Here is a 17,351-nt window from a genome sequence, read left to right as displayed (position 1 = left end):
TACTTATAAATTTCTACTAACTTGATTCCGATTAAGACAAACTGTAGTTAATACTTATAGATTTCAATTGAGACAGACTGACAGAGTGGAGGTGTAAACGCTTCAATTGACCAAATGGTAACTAACTTGTGACAAAATGTGAATATCGTAATTGCTAGCTTAAGCTGAGGTTTCGTTTTTTTTGGTTGTCTTGTTTACGCTGTGTCTTAATTTCTCATATTCCCTTTTACCTGAGGAAACGCGGGTGCTGCTTATCTTCTGCTGAAGTTTCGTCTTCTTGATTATCCTATTTACACCGCTTATTGCATAACCTGAAGCGTCTGTCGTAAAGTTAAAGGGTTTGGAAAGATTCGGACATTGCAGAATAGGTTTTGCCATTAGCGCTGTTTTTAAATTGTTGAATGCATTTTCTTGATTCTCCGACCATTTAAAGGGGATCTCTTTGTTCAATAGTTGTGTTAATGGTTTTGCAATTTTGGAAAAATTAGGTATAAATCTTCGGTAGTATCCCGCTAGTCGCAAAAACTGTTTGATATTTTTTGCTTTCTTTGGTCGTGGAAATTTCGATACGGCTTCGATCTTCTGTGGATCGGGTTTTACACCATCTTCACTGATTATGTGTCCCAAATAACTTCGTGTCGTAGGAATTCGCATTTATCGGGTTGCAATCGCAATTTGGCTTCCATTAGTATTTCCATTAACTCGTTAGATTTAATTTCGTGTTCGTGAGGAGATCTTGAATAAATCACTATGTCATCCAGATTGTTCACAGAGAGTATAGTTTCAAAATTGAAATAATCGTTCTTGCTCAAGATTTAATGAATTGTCTGGAATAAAACAACTCTATCAACTTTCGATCTATTTCGTTCACAATTGTTCGCTGTATCAACCAGTGATTACGGTGTTTTCAACGCAGAAAACAAAACATATCTTATTAAATAAAATATAAGAATATAGACAAAATCACTCCAATAAAATAACACCCGCTGGGAACACATTTAGGCATATATACACACATGAACAAATAGGGCACTGTTACCAAATAAAGTCAAAATCCACACACGGAGCATCCGGATACATCTCACGAAACCTATTTAAACACCATGAGAGTACGTCCGGACAAGTACTCGCCTGACCTGAGGAATGGTGGCGTAGGTAAGCCTCCAACACTTGATCAGGGATCTCCTCCCAAAAACGAACCTTGGCACAGGCATCTGTATCAACCACTTCGATCGAAGGAGAACTTGGCGGCAACTGAAGGGTGTCCTCATCGGAGAAGGTTAGATCAATAACCAAAAGGATCACCGAGACTCGACGATGGGGCTGGAGCCACACTATTGCTACCCTCTGTGGAAGACGATCCCTCCAGCCTCCTTAACCTCTGCCCACGAGCTTTTGCGCCGCCACGACGACCACGTTTCCTAGAACGTTTCGGAGGAGGTTTGAACGGCCTACGACTTTTTTTCTTCTTCTCACACTAAAATAAAACACACAAGTTTAAGAAAACGAACAACAATGCGAAACAGGATGAAGTCAAAACAAATTAAAATAATACATACTTCTACAGCTTCAGACATATCAGTATCCATGATCCAACATAACCTGTATTCATAAGGGAAAACATGAAAATGCAATAAACAAAATCGACACTACCAATCATACAAAATATCGAATAATCAAACACTATCAAAATCACTTATTACTATGAATTAATGCATATTATTACCTAAAAGGAAAAACTAACCTAAAAACTCGCCAAGCAAATCAAACTCGCCAAGCAGAACAAACTCGCCAAGCAAATTAACAATTATTACAAACTACCACTTGGCGCCATCTCCTATGGAATGACGTATCAAAAACTTGCCATTGGAATTTTAATAATTCTTGGGGAACATAGGAAATAGAGCGTGTTACACGTGCAAAGACTCGACTAACACTAAGTTGCCACACGCCTTGTACGTTTCATTGACATGAGCAAGGAAATTACCAAATACATCACAAATGCAACCTCAGCAAGGACAAAGCTGCCACGCGCCTGGCACGTTCCACTGGCATCAGTAGGGAAGGCCTGGGAAGCATCGCAGACGAAACATCAACAAAATACGAGCTACTACAATATCTACATTTTATCACGCACCTCGTATGTCACTAACACCAAACGAAACATGAGAAATTAAGAAGACGAAACTTCAGCAGCATCTACGTGTCTCAAGGATGTGGAAAATTAAAAATAGCGTAAACAAGATAATCAAGAAGACGAAACTTCAGCAGACTCCGTGTGTCCAAAAAAAGGTGAGATAATCAAGAAGACGGAACTTCAGGCGGCGAGGCGAGGTTCTCAAATTCTTTAATTACTATTGTAGGTGTGATAAATTCGTAATCTTTCGATGTGGTATTTATTACTCTTGTATATCCTTGTGCCTTATGGTTCTTCGCACCTACATTACCAAAATAGACTCCCTTGATTGGCTCGATTTTGGGAATAAATCCCTCTTTTATCTCCAGATTTGTAATGTTAATCGAACATTTGTAATGGTACCGAACTTCGTTTCCGCACGATTATCTTTTCTCTTGTATCGAAGGGGATATAAATATTTCCCCACTTATATGTTTTCGCTCGTAATCCAAACGAGCCTTGCATCCTGCGAAAAATTCGGATCCTAAGATTCCATCTTGATCGATCAGCAATGAGTCAACTACGTGAAAAATAACTTTTTTTTTATAATTATTATTATTAACGTGGAGGAAATCCGCACGGACACCAGGTCGCTTCTGTGGAAATGCGGCGTGGTAATGCCGGACTCCAACCGACTAAAACCTCCACGATGACCGTCCCGGCAGCGGTCGAATAGGAAGAGCATGACGACATTTCGTCGTCGGATCTCACCACCCCGCCGCGATTGCGGCGTCGCCGCATCCCATCCCGTGAGGGTCCCGGGCCGACGGTCATAACGTCGAGTTCCTCCAACCCTCTCCGAGACCCCCCAGTTCGTGTGTCCCCTTCGCCAGACGCATGAGCGTGTTCGGGGACCTGGCGGCCCACCCCCGGACGGTCACGGTTGCTCGATGACGACTCGGGGCCCGTTTTACAACCCGCGGCTGCGCCGGTACTGTGGTATCCCTCCCCTGCACTGTAAACGATTTTTTGGTTCGTTTCTCTGTGCAGTGTTATTCTGAAGTCGCCGAGGTCGTCAACAAGGATTTGCATCCTGGTGCCACTCACTATTTCGCACCCTGCCCCAGCAAAGGCCGGCGCAGGGTGACAGGGAGCCCCACAAGAAGGTGAGGTGAGTGGTCTTGGCAGATACGGGCCCACCAACTTCTCCGAGGTTCTTCGCACCGGATCGGCAAACTGGCGGGGGCCGAAGACGCCGACCAGTCACCACCCGGCTATAGGAGAACATTAGATTCATCGTGGTTTCCCGATGGGACCAGGGCGTGGTCCTACGCCCTGAGAACCCGTAGCCGCCTCGTGCTCCCCACGTGAAAAATAACTGGATTTCCCACAACCTGCATTACGATTGCATGATTGCTGCAGCATGATTCCTGATTCGGATAAGGCAGGTTTCTTGATGACATTGATTTCTGATCCGGGGTCTAATAGTAAATTTGTCTTAGTTTTTAAATCTGGGGAAATTATTCTAGCGGTGGGAGTACTTGGAGTTTCGTTTATTTTTATTGAAATAATCCGGAGAGGTCGTCGTCCAAATCTGAGTCCGGCCGAACATATCCTTTAATTTGTTCCCGAAATCGTTCAAACTGTCTAGCTAACTGTCCTCTATGGCGAGGAACGCGTGCCCGCGAAGCTTATTCATTAATAATTTTACCAACTGAGGCTCCTGATGCCGCGGAATCATGTTTCGTGCGCGCTCGCATGCTCTTAAATATTGAAATACTGAGGGTCGATATCTGTCGAATATTGGTACTGACTCGATCGCGTCTTTTAACTTCATTTGTTGGGGGCTATCGTCTGTCGGTATTGTCACCTAGGGAATTATCGGCGGTGATACGGGTGTCTCGATTTCCTTTTTTGTCTTGAGTGAACGCATGTCGTCTTTTAATTCATTGATCTTTGTACTCATGTCGGCTATTACTCGTAAATTCGCATCGCATTCGCATCTCGCGTCTCCCCTATTTTCCCGTAGTTGGGACAAAGACTGTTTGTCTGTTTGAAGGACTTTAGTTGACTAAATCTTAAGATTTATAACGGGCCCTCGAGCTAGCCGAACATGTACTGCGGAGACGCATCGACATCTGGCAATCATCTTACTCGAAGAATAGGGTCTGCGTGTGGCGAGCCACGGGGCAGAAACCGTTGGAATGTTTACTGTCGCGTGTCGTCACGAATATTTCTTTTAAGGAGAGCTATAGAATTACTCCATACCTTTGTTAGACAAAGCGTTCATACCGTGACCGCGGCTACGTTCGGCGACTGACTGTCGCCTCAATCCCAAGCTCATTATCACAACTCTCGAACAATTACAATTGGACTGGGTGACTGTAATTATTTAATTACAGCTATGGTAGATTCTGAATTACAATGTTACGGGATTTTCCCAAAATTCCAAAGGGAATGCTCCGGTGTTCTTTCATCTCCGACATATTAATAAGGAACCATTTGGCTGAATAACGAAAAAACATATAAAGAGTTCTTTAGATTATGTGACGCGGTCAAAATCAAATTTCAGGAGTTGAATTTAAAAACATTTTGTCCCTATGAATTCACAACCTCCCAAAGCTTCGAAATCCACACATATTTCTTCCTTCAGATGATTCTGTGATTACATTAGGGTTGTGAAGACATATTTTAAGTGAAACTAATTGTTTTAACTCGTAATTATTGTTAAAATATTTAATGACAATTAATAGTTATTAAAAAATGTATAGGTTTCACTAATTGCTATTAATTTTTACTAACTAAAAATATATTTTTAGCATAAGAATATTTAATAACAAATAATTTTTAATAATTTTTATTGGGTAAAAATTAACTCTTAAAATAAAATTATTTAATAAAAATTAATAGTTACTAATTCGGCTGCAATGGTCGGATCGCAAAACAGCTTCCAAGCCAGTCAAATGCGTGTGTCACGTCGAAGACAGAAGAAATCATGAAACCAATAGATCGCTGGTGATCTCCTCTTCTTGCGTCGCAGTAAATATATTCGTACGTTTCACGAATAACGTGAAGGAATTGAACTTCGTATAAGATGATGGAAATTTTATTGTATAAATCCAACGGAGTGACGGTTCAAAGTGTTACAGAATAATTAACAGAATAATGTGTTGAGCGCTAATGTAGGAGGGTTTTTATATGGAGATTTTAGTCCCTTTGGAGGGGTTATCGTCCGATGTATATCAGAGGCGGCTATTCAGTTGCTGTTTTGTTATTATTTCGATAGCTGTGGCATGCAGGATGTTTCGTCTACTTTATTACTGTTTCTGAGCGGGTGACAGGTGCATCAGACGCAATGCAATACTTGAAACTTGCTTGTTGAAAAATAGAAGCAGTGCTGTCCATGATATTAACGCTGCGGTATATGTGTCAACACAAACATGGCATACATATATTGGAACTAGTGCGGCTATGGATATCGCCCATGTGATTCGAGTTTTAACAAACATAGCCGCGTATGGCGCAGGGGTACCGGAAGAAATCCGTCCTTAATTAAAGCCTTAATTAAAGCTTACCGTCACACCGACGAATATTTTTTCCTCGATTCTGAAGTTTCATAAGGCTGCTTTTTAAAATATTGTAACAAACTAAAAAGAAAGCACTGTTTGCAAAAATTTTATCATTTCTTTAATTTTTGTAGTAATAACTCTTAAATTCATAATAAAACTAGTAGATGATATAATATAGACGCAATGGGAAGGTTATCAATTCTTCACCGGTAGTGTGTATTTTACAAAACAATGAGTATAAGTATTTTCTTACACCATTAGAATATGTAATACCACCAGAAAACGGCGGTATAATATACATACATATATACGTACATAGGTAGTTCGAATGAAAATAGAAAAACGTTTGAGAGGCGTTCCCTACATACTAAACAAGATAATAATCAATATTGACACTTAAAAATAGCAGAAAATATTCTAAGGCTCGATAAAGTTTTTGGACTAATGCATGATCCATTTTTTAATATCACTCGTACTTTATTCATACAAATTGTTATGTATTCTATGGCTTCTTTCAATATATATAATTTCATAGTTTTATACGTACGACAATAAATATGTCAACCCTATAATTCATTATTATAAAAGTATATCAGATTTGCCGGCGAATCTGTGTTTAATATTTTTTTTACTATTAAATGATTCAATATTAGATACGTTAATATTACCCGAATATTTACACATTACATTTTCAAATATTATATCGCTTCCGTTCTTGTTCCAGTAAGGTTTTGTCACGTTATCGGAAGAAGGAAACATTACAAATAAAAGAGACCAAAAAATTTCTTTGGAAATCGTTTCATAAGTAAACAGATTAGGGATATATATGTTTCCAGGACGAGATTTATTAATTCATTCGTACTATAGTTAACGATAATATCGTTAAGATATTAAAAATTTATTTCTGATTTAGTGTGCGAGATTTACTTTAATTCTATTTCTCCATTTTCATTCATTCACAATCAATCTTTACAACTTTGCCTTCACAAAGGCTTGAGAGAACTATATTCATCAAATTATTTCTTGACGTCCATATCCATCACATGAGATTTTGATAAAGTTTTTCTTAAGATATGTCACTGAAAAGCATCCGTAAAAAAGATTTAAAAAATTTTTCACCTGCTCTACATAAACTTCAGCTTGTTATAACTTGCAGATCTATTGGGCTAATCCTTCTTTCCAATTTCTTTTATGTGTTTGTTAGATAAATAAGTCTGCTGGAAGAATCTGGCAAATAAAATGAAATAGCTGAGGTACATCAACATAGCAAGTTTGATGTTCAAAGGCGTAACGTGACATTCAACTTGGACACTGTGTACATAGTAGTAAGCTGATGCAGTTAAAATGCAACCCACAACCATTTGTGATAGCTGTAGCGTAGTAACAAACATGGCGACCCATTTTGGTATATTGAACCGCATTGCTTTCAGAGCATAATAGGAGTACATCCAGGCATGAACGAAAGAGTTTACCAAGCCACTTGCCATTTCCTGTGGCCTCTGCATAAGAGAACCAGGTATAGAGAAGGACTGTTACGTGATGGTACCAATGTAGAAAAATCAACAGTTGCTTTCGTAACACAATGAAGGCTGTGTCGCCAAATTCTACTAGCTTCGATAGGGCAAAGGTCCACGACCAAAAACCGAAAACTGGATCTTGAGTAAGATGGCTGGAAAGAATATAATTACATTTCTATTATGATATAATATTTTGGAAATATTGTTATATGTTATGAACATGATATATAAATTGAAGTTACATAGTGTGTTTCTTAATATCTGTCTGATGTTGTGTATTTTTCATATTACAAACAATTTACTTTTATGTTGGAAGTGGCTGAATTTATTTCAAGTATAGTACAATAATAACAAATGCAGTTATTTTTGTTATAATATCAAAAATAAAAATTTCCATTTATCCATATTTTATACATTTCTTTGAAGTTTCTCAATTTTCCAGAGCATCGAACAACATTTTGCAATAAAAGTTAACAAAAAGACGCGAATTTCCAGTATTAAAGAAAATTTACAGATAAAATTAAATTATAGATTAAAACTGTTTAGCTGAATTCCTTGCTTGTAGACAATTGCTACGTTTAAACTATCTTTCTAAACGTAATAATTTCCGGGATATTCCGTAAAATATGTTTTCAGTCTCAATTTTGCAGGATATTTTTGCTCCTTCGACATGGATTTTCCCGTGTAAAGATAATATGTGTCAAATATATTACGAATCCCCTGTTAGATACGTATGCTATCGCAAGGCGGATTGAGCATGTACAGATACTTTTAGCATAAAATCAAATTCTGTATGCATTTACATTTAAAAAGTTTCGGGCTAATATTATTAAAAAGAACAGTTTTTAAGGTAAATGAAGTTTTATTATCTATTATTCAACACACATCCCTTCCTTGTCATATTTTTCTGAATTGCTTCTACAGTATTGAGTTGATGTAATGACCCACTTGAGAGGCTCGAATTGCTTGACTGACTATTCCCTCTTATGTTTTTCCGGAGGAAAGCTTGGCGTGGGTGTGCCCTTTGAACGAAGAACGCGGATTCGTTGTTCACACTTTTCGTCAAGGAAGTGAGGGTAACCATCCGCGATGCCGATTGGTTATGAGCCATGCTAATGAAAAAGGATATGAGGTAGTCTCCCACCAACGTGGATCGGGGGGTGACTTCGTTCCTGGGGAAAACCAGTCCTTTTCGATAAACATGTGTTCGGTATTCCCATTCGGTGACTACACGCTTTCTCCGTGATTTCTAAGAGCCTAATAAACTCAAGGACTTTTCCGAAACCCGAAAATAAACTGAAAATACTTCTAGACAAACAGTTTGACTGGCAAACATGTGGAAACAATGAAGCCAAAGTTGACGGTTTATGGTGGGTCCTTGAGTTTATTGAGGGCCGCTGGCTGCCAGGTAGCGTCGGCTGGAGTACAGCTGTTCCATGCGACGTAACAGCGTGGGAAGCTAGTAGCGCTGTGTCGTCAGCAAATGTTGCTATTGTTATCTCTATTGATGTTGGTAAATCGGCAGTGTAGATGGAGAACAGCAGGCGTCCGAGGACACTACCTCGGAGTATGCTAGATAGAGTAGGTAAGTATTTAACCATGAGTTGCCTATTGGTTAGGTAGGACTTTAAGATGGAGTAGTAGGTGTGTGGTAGGACTTTTTAAAGTTTGTATAGTAGTACTTCGTGTCATACTTTGTCGAATGCCTGTTGAATGTTTAGGAATATCGCTGAGCAATATTTTTTCTTTTCAAGGGATTGGTTGATAATGTGTGTTATGCGATGGATTTGCTCTACTGTTGAATGCTGTTTCCGAAAACCGAATTGATGATCTGGGAGTATTTTCAAATCCCCCAAGAGTGGAAGGAGTCTATTCGTTAGCATTTTCTCGAATAGTTTTGACAGGATAGGTAAAAGACTAATTGGGCGATAGGAGCAGAGTTTCATATATTGGTTTTCCGAGTTTAGGGATGAGAGTAATGAAATTTTCCAGGCCTTAGGAAAGTATTCAAGGCGAAGAATTGCGTTAAAAATCGATGTGACGAGTGCAATCCCTTTTATGAGAAGTTCATTGATTGCTCTATTGCCTATTAGGTCATGCCCCGCTGCTTTCTTGGGGTTTAGGCGACTGATTGATTCTATAATCTCTGCAGAAGTGAAGGGTTCCATAGGAGGAGACATTTAGAAGGGAGAGTGCAGGTGTTCAGTAATGTCTGCGGCAGCTTTGGAGGAATGGGGTTTAAATACTTTAGACAAGTATTCAGCAAACAGGTTGGCTTTACCTATAGGGCTACACGCCCATCCACCTTGCGGATAGCGGATTGATGGGATTATTTGCGGGGAGCGCGTGAGTTTCCTGGAAGCCCTCCATAGTAAGTAGTTGGAGTCAGCTGTGGGGGACAAATTGGCGAGATATTTATGAAAACAGTCGTTTTTATAATTTTTGATGATTGTGATTGGCTTTCTAGTTGCGTTGTTTAGTTTGCGTTTGTCATCCGGTGTTCTATGGGTCTACCATACTCTTCTTAGTCTACGTTTTTCTGCTATTTTTTTAAATATGTAATGGGGATATTCACGTTTGCTGATGGAAGTCTTAGTAGGTGTGGAGGAGCGGATAGCGTTTATTATGCTCGTGTTTAAGTATTTCGTGACTGCTTCGATATCTTCATTAGTTTTTAGTGAAATTAAGGCTGAAGTTGAGTCATTAAAGACTTCTCTAAAGAGCGGCCAGTTGGTGAGTTGGTTATGAATAAAGCCATTAGGTGTATTCTCGATACTTGTTGAACTGACTGTTGCTATCACGGGCGAATGGTCAGAAGAGAGATCAGCCGAGGAGTTGATTTGGACATATTTTGGCGAGATATTTTTAGTTATGAAGAAGTCAAGTAAGTCAGGTATTTTGTTAGTGTCAGTGGGCCAGTGTGTGGGTTCATATGTGGTGAAGTAGTTGAGATTGTTGGTGATTATGCTGTTTAAGAGATTTTTGCCTGTTACTGTGACCTCTGCCCCATTGGGTAAGTTTGGCGTTATAGTCTCCTCCAGCTATGAATCTATTGCCCAGAGTGTCAAGAAAGTTATCAAAATCTTCGTTGGCGATGGAGTGTCTGGGAGGGCAGTATACTGCTGAAGTGGTGATTGTACCATGGTAGTCTTCTATTGCTACGTTTGTTGCTTGGAGGTAGTCTTTCTGGAATGATGGAAGTTCGTAGTGCTTAATGCTCGATTTGATAATGATTCCGGTGCCGCCGTGGGCCTTTCCGCTGGGATGTTGGGTATGGTAGATGTTATAACCATTTATTTTCAGATAGTTTTTGTCGGTGAAGTGGGTTTCAGATACGAGCATTACGTCGACTTGCTGTTGCTTTAGGAAGAGCTCTAGTTCGAATTTGTATTGAGCTAACCCCTTGGCATTCCAAAGAGCTATGCGTCTTGATTTTATTTTGCGTCGGGGCGTATTAATTTATCCATGGTGAGTGTTAATAGTGATAGCAAATTATTTATTTGTTCAGATTGTTTTTCTATTAACTTTTCAAGTCTAATGTCACGTTGATTCGGGATTATTTCACATTCCGCACGTAAGGTGAGAGATTCGTATTTCAATTATGATCGTTATTACAAAATTTATTAGAAACTGACAAAGTAACGATACAGAATGTTATAACAGAACAGAATAGAATGTCGAGTACTGACTTGGGAGGTTTTTTTATATCAAGGGGTTGGCTCCTGTGGAGGGGTTATCGTTGGATGCCGGTCACATAGGGATCCTGTTACTGCTTAGTTACTGTTTCGATGGCTAAGGTATGTGAGATATGATTATCCTATTGCTGCATTCCCGGGGCCACAGTGACACTAGAGACGTTGTCTGTGTTTTATGAATTGGAGACATTATTTTGAGAATGGACCCTGTGGTTATTTGGATTATTTTGATTTCCTTGTACTGTTTGGGAGTAGTATAGGAGATTGAAGTAGTAGTGAATTTCGGAAGACTGGGTATTTGATTGGTTGTCTCTTTGGCTCTAAGCTTGGGATACTTATTTATACATAAGGTTTTGTAGGCTGAGCGGCCTTTGTAGTTAGCAGAATGGTCACCTTGACAGTGGATGCACTTCGTTGGGGTTTCCGGTGATTTAGTGCACTGGTCAGTGGGGTGTGTACCTGCACATTTAACGCAGCGGATTTATATGCAATCGCTTCCTCTGCAATGTTTGTATTTTTCAAAGCTTTTGTTCATGCAATAGCTCTAGTGTTTTGTTTTCGTGTTTTCGTTCTAGTTATCCTAGTTGAACAAGTTTTGAAGTGTCCGTGCCTGCCTGTTCAAATGGATCGAATAGAGCATTCTCTCTTCCTCCGAAGATGGTTGTATTTCATCTTCACTCAATATGTTGCGTCGTGCAACACTCTACCTGGACCCGGCCATACACCGCGGGTCCGACAGGCCCCAGATGTCCGCTCATTCTTACGGCGTACCCTCAATAACCTTAAGCACCCGTCATAAATCCCACTAATTTGCTTGCTAAGGTCCTTCAGACCCAACAAACATCTGTTTTCTGAATCATTTCTAAAGATTATTGTCTACCACGGCTTGACAAGGGAAAGTTGGGTTTTTCCACGTACGATGCTTCCTAATAACAACTTTCTATCGAGAGCAGCTAAGACCCTTCCTAGTCCACCAACCTTCGTTTAACCAATTAACAACAAATCCGATGGTCCCGTGCGCTGGACACACGCATCCTTAGCTTTCCTCCGCTACAGCATCGTCACCGAACATCACTGATTCTTCAACCTTCAAACATACAACATCCTTCGACCGGGTCTACACCCGAAGATCAGTCAGTCACTTATCTTATAAATACGCACCAGCGTAACTATCTTCTTCACAAAGTTGTTGGAATAAACTGTCATTCACACCTTGTTACATCAGTGTCGTATTCAATTAACCACCTCTATTATCCTAATCGAAATAGGGGATCGATCATTTCGTGGCGTCGATTATCTAATCGTGACGGGAATTTACGACTCCCGTTGGCGTGCTTCCTAGCGATCGCGTCTCTCCGCGATCGAAACACAATGTCATAGATCTGTTTTGCCGCTTTTTAATTTCTTGTTTCTGAATATTTGCTTGAAACTTTTTCACTTCAGGGAATGACTCATCTTCTTCTTTTAGCTGATGCATCTTCGTGTTTTCACTCTGTGAAAAAGTTCTCTTTCTATTACTATTTCTTGTTGTCATTGAACACTTTTCTGGCTGTATTGCATCTTCTCTTATAGTGAATGTGTCTGTGAAGTACCCGCGATCTTCCTTGAAATTGTTTCGCTTAAAACACTTTTCTCATTTACTATGTTTTGTAGGGCTTTGTGTTATTTCTTCTTCTGAGCTACTTCTAGCACTTTTCCTTTTTTTTTAGATCGGTTTTCACGTTTCCTCTAAAAATGTAGGATATATTTAATTACGTTATAATAGAATTTATATGCACAATGTACATACATTAAGCGATTAGATTTCAACATATTAATTAACCGATATGTTTTAGGTATCATTATTAGATACTATATATAAAGGTTAGTATTGATCAGTAACATGAGATTTGGGGTAAGATTAAAGATATTAAATTTCATCATAATATGATACAAACATTTACATTACTGTCATCGTCACGAATTAATGGCCTTCGTAATTTTGCAACAAGTGACATTGACTGTTGTTTTTTAATATTAATTGCAGCTTTCCTTCAACCCTCTTTTTTTGCTCGGCTCTTCAAAACTTTCGGCGTAGTTGAAGTTGAAGGGCCAGGTTGTGGTGTTTGAGCAAAGTATCTCCAAAATGGTCGTTAACAGATTTTTTAACACCCAAGCAACGTATATTCAATATATCTTTGGTAATTAGTGCTTTCATCCGATTCTTTGATGTAGTACCGATATTCCTACAATCGATATATCTACAAATAAATTCTTTATAAGTGTAGTATCGTGGAAAGAAGGGCCTGTGGTGGCACTCGATAGTTAAATAGCACCACTCGACACTAACTAGTGTCGGACGACGAAGTGGTTAGCGCCTTAGGTTACGAACGTAGGAGTCCGATTTTTCTTCCACGGTACAAAAAATGAGGAAAAGAGCGGCCGTACCCAACAGCGACCTCTACAGCGCTGAGCACAGCTCAACGATACTACATAAGTATTTAATATATACATTAAACTATACTTTTTAATAATACATACCATAATTTAATATTGTGCTTGAAATTATGACATATGTAACAATTAATACAAACACTTAACTTAGAAGCATATGTAAATTATTTTTCAAAAAAAATATTTATATGAAACAATAATAAAATAATGAAATAACGTTGAGAATAAAATCTAGTTTAATTACAAATATATACACTGTTAACAATACCGTTCTTATCAATTTTATTAAATTTACAGTGAAGCTTACAATTACACTAATGTCAATGAATATTAACGTATATGTTTATTATTACACCAAATAAAAGTGAAAGTACTCTAATGAAAAATACAATATACTTTAATGGAAATAAAACAAGTAAATAGCGAAGCATCTATTAATATTATTATACAGTACTATATTATATTATTATAATATTTATTAATATTTACTTACCTTTTACGTTTGCATAAAAACTACAAAATTGTAAATATCAACTTTTATAACAGAGATAAAACAAGTCACAGAAATTCGTGTCTTTCAATGGCAAAATGCGTTAAAGTAAGGGAAACGATAATCTCCGTCTCGCGTCACAAGCGGGACTGTGCCAGTTTTGCTCCTTGAAAGTACATGTAGCGGTACATGAGCTAGAGGACAATTCAAATTATGTTGTTTTTTTGCCTCGGAGTATCAATATCGTTAGGACATACATAATGTAGCAATAAATAAACTCCGGACAAAACTATGTTGCCGCTAGGTGCACCTGTCGAACGAAGACGAATTTGAATTTTCCGATTCTCCTCCGACCAGTTTATACTGTACCAGTTTAAACGGACGCAATCGTAAAGAGTTATCGATCATGTAGTGGATCGTGTGAGGATCAATAATTTAGAGAATACGAGAAATTGCTGCTGCAACGCCTCAAATATATTTAGAATAAATAAAATAAATACGAATAAATATAAATACCGTCGAGAGACGCCCGTACAAATGTATTCGCGAAGCTAGGGTATGGTCGCTTGCGAAAAACTCGATAACTATAACTCGGATGACTCGGATAATAACTCGTAGATATTGATCGATAATTCGTAGGTACTCGGTATATACAAACTCGCGATCACGTCCGTTTATTTATACTGGGGGGGGGGGGGGGGGGGGAGTCGGAAAATTTGAATTCATCTTAGATCGACGATTGCCCATAACGGTGACTTTGTTTTGTCCGGAGTTTACCTATCGATATGTTTCGTGCGTCAAGGCGATGTCCGTGTTCCGAGGCACAACAACACGAGTCGCTCTCGATCCGCCACGTCCTATGACTCTACCGACTATCTACCGAGTATTGATCAGTTACTAACGAGTTATGAGCGAGCGGTTATACACTGTCTTAGCGAATCCGTTAATACGAGCGTCTTTGCGAACATTATCTGTTCTTATTTATTTAATCATTTTAAAATATACTTGACGGTTTCTACAACGGGCAATCTCGTCTAAAAAATCTCACGATTAACCATCCTCTACACACAAGTCCCTTAATACATAACGACTTTTCAGTTCAATTGGGATCATTGCGTATAACGCCATCTATTCGCCCGGGCGCGCCATTTTTCTCTAGAATATAAATTGTACCGCATGCTTGAATATGTACCGCATGCTGGAAATAGCCAGCCATGTTGATATGGAAGAGGAGGCGAAAGTGGAGCATATTGTAGAAGGAATAGTAGATGAAGAAAACAATAAGTCTACTACATCCATTAAAGAATTGAAGAAGAGATTAATCATGTACGAGGAACAGAATTATCGCAGAGCAAAATTGATTGTGAAGCTAGCCAAAATTGAAAGGAGCAGGATGCCCAGTCAATCCGGAGATATGAAGAAGACGAGATGTTACAATTGCGGCGACGAAGAATATGAGTGTGCAGAGTGCCCGAATAGGTCGAGAGGACCCAAGTGCTTTAAGTGTAGAGAGTACGGACACATCGTATCGAAATGCGACAATACCGATACCGGTAGCGAACTAACTTTAATGAGAGCGAATCAGTATGTGAAAATTGGTATCGGGTCCGGAAGAAATTGTATACTCGAAGAATTTTCGACGAATATTGTGATAGATGATGAGTCGTACGTTGTAACGATACATGTAGTTTCAGATACCTTGATGCAACACTCGTTCATAATTGGCACATACTTCCTGAATACCGTCGAATTAAACATAAAGGACGGAAATGCTTCTATTCGTAAAGTAGAGGAAAAAGATTGTAATAGACACCAGGAGGTGTTTAAAGTAGATATAGAAATGCGGCAAGACAAAGTAATTGATCAGTCTTAATCCGACTTTGCAAATCCGATCGTAGTTGAAAGAAGGAACGGATCTCTTCATGTTCCTATCGAGGAGAATAGTAGAGAATGTACGGCAGTTGTAGTTACCATGAGTCCTTATCTCGAGGACACCGTCGTCATGAAACAAAAATTTGTTAGATGAACCGGTTTTTTTGCGTGAAGAGGGAAAAATGCTATTACGCGTACCCAGAGAGATCCGCGTCTCTGGGTTATGTAGGACTCGGAAGGTGACATCGCCATACGCCCTAAAAACCCCTCGATCCTTTATTTGATTAGACACGGACAACCCCGGCATAGCCGATCAGCATTCATCAGGGTTGTCATTAACCGCGTCTCCGAATATTTAACGTTGCATACTGGTACCGCTCCTCCTGTTCGCTGACCCCATAGCCATTTCCATTTCTCTTCTGTAATTTATTATCGATTTGCAGAACGCTTTGAGCTTTGTCCAGTATTCGTCCTTGGTAACCACGGTGTCCACCAAGTTGACCACACTTATCCGGAGATCCAGGAAATTCTCGAGTTCGATCGTTATGTTCATTAGGTCCATTTAGGACACACGAACAGGACGTGTTCTGCATCGTCGTTCGGGTCACCACAATCTCTACACTTAGTGTCGACCCCCTTACCGATCCTCTTTCTGTAGCTGTTGAAGATACCATGCCCCATTAACATTTGCATCGTAAAGTAATCGATGTCTCTCCTTTTCTTGGCGAATATAGACGCATTACCTATCAACTTCCTAGTAAAGTTGTCCTCTTTGTAAATGCCCTATTCCGCTTGTCACTCCATTATTGCTTTCTTCCTTATGTCATCCAGTTCTTCTTTTAACATGATGTATCTATCGATCACTTCACCTTCAACAGCTAAGCTCTTATAAATCTTCATTCTCTCGTATGATTCTTTCAACATCCTAGCTTTAATGTTGATCGGTAAGTTGCCGGTCAATACACAAAGCACCGCATGAGATACAGTGCGGTAGGCTGTAAATGTAATGCACAGGGCAGTACGTTGGGTCCGTTTTATAATCTTCCTGTTCTTCTCATAGTTCATTGCATCAGCTCACACAGGCGCACCATATGTCACGATGGGTTCCCAAACATTGTAATAGAGCCTGCGCGCCAAACCAGGCGGACCATTGATATTCGGCAGAACTCTTAGGAAACTAAAGTCCTTCAAACAGACAAACAGTCTTTGTCCCAACTACGGGAAGATAGGGGAAACCTATTGTTACGCCATGCGGCTTACCATAGGTCATATTCTTAACTGTCGATCGCGGCACTATAATGTCGCAGACGGATCGTCGTGTCTGCCCGGCAAACAAACATTGTAGTGGCAAGCGCATGGTTCATTAAGCAGGGCGACTTCCAGAAACGTCGACTCGTGGCCCGTATTTTACCTCGCGTAAAAGAATGTGGCGTGATCCGAACGTAGTGGGGGTCGCCTTCCAGAAAAAACGAAAAAAATCGAAAGGCGTTCAGAACTTTTCGAGAAGTCGAACCGTCAACACAGGTGGTATGTCGCGCATTACTTATCAACCAAAACGCAGTTACATTTTTTTTGTTCCATTTATATCTTTCTAGTTAATAAGTTGTTGAAATAAACATTAATTTATTTGTGTTAATTCTGTGGAATTTCATTGAACTA

General features: G+C 39.4%; 1 protein-coding gene and 1 pseudogene across 1 annotated transcript in view; both read right to left on the bottom strand.

Moving 5' to 3' along the window:
* LOC126875504 (uncharacterized) overlaps window positions 1-17,351 on the bottom strand; it is a 258,579-nt gene that overhangs the window by 65,565 nt on the left and 175,663 nt on the right. The gene's annotated exons all lie outside the window — the stretch shown is intronic.
* Window positions 6,852-8,313, bottom strand: LOC126875437 (elongation of very long chain fatty acids protein 6-like; annotated as a pseudogene).

This window comes from Bombus huntii, chromosome 18, assembly GCF_024542735.1.
Source record: "Bombus huntii isolate Logan2020A chromosome 18, iyBomHunt1.1, whole genome shotgun sequence".
In the NCBI taxonomy this organism is placed as follows: Eukaryota; Metazoa; Arthropoda; class Insecta; order Hymenoptera; family Apidae; genus Bombus; species Bombus huntii.
The sequence above is the reverse complement of the archived record's forward strand: the minus strand, read 5'-3'. Positions and strand labels throughout refer to the sequence as shown.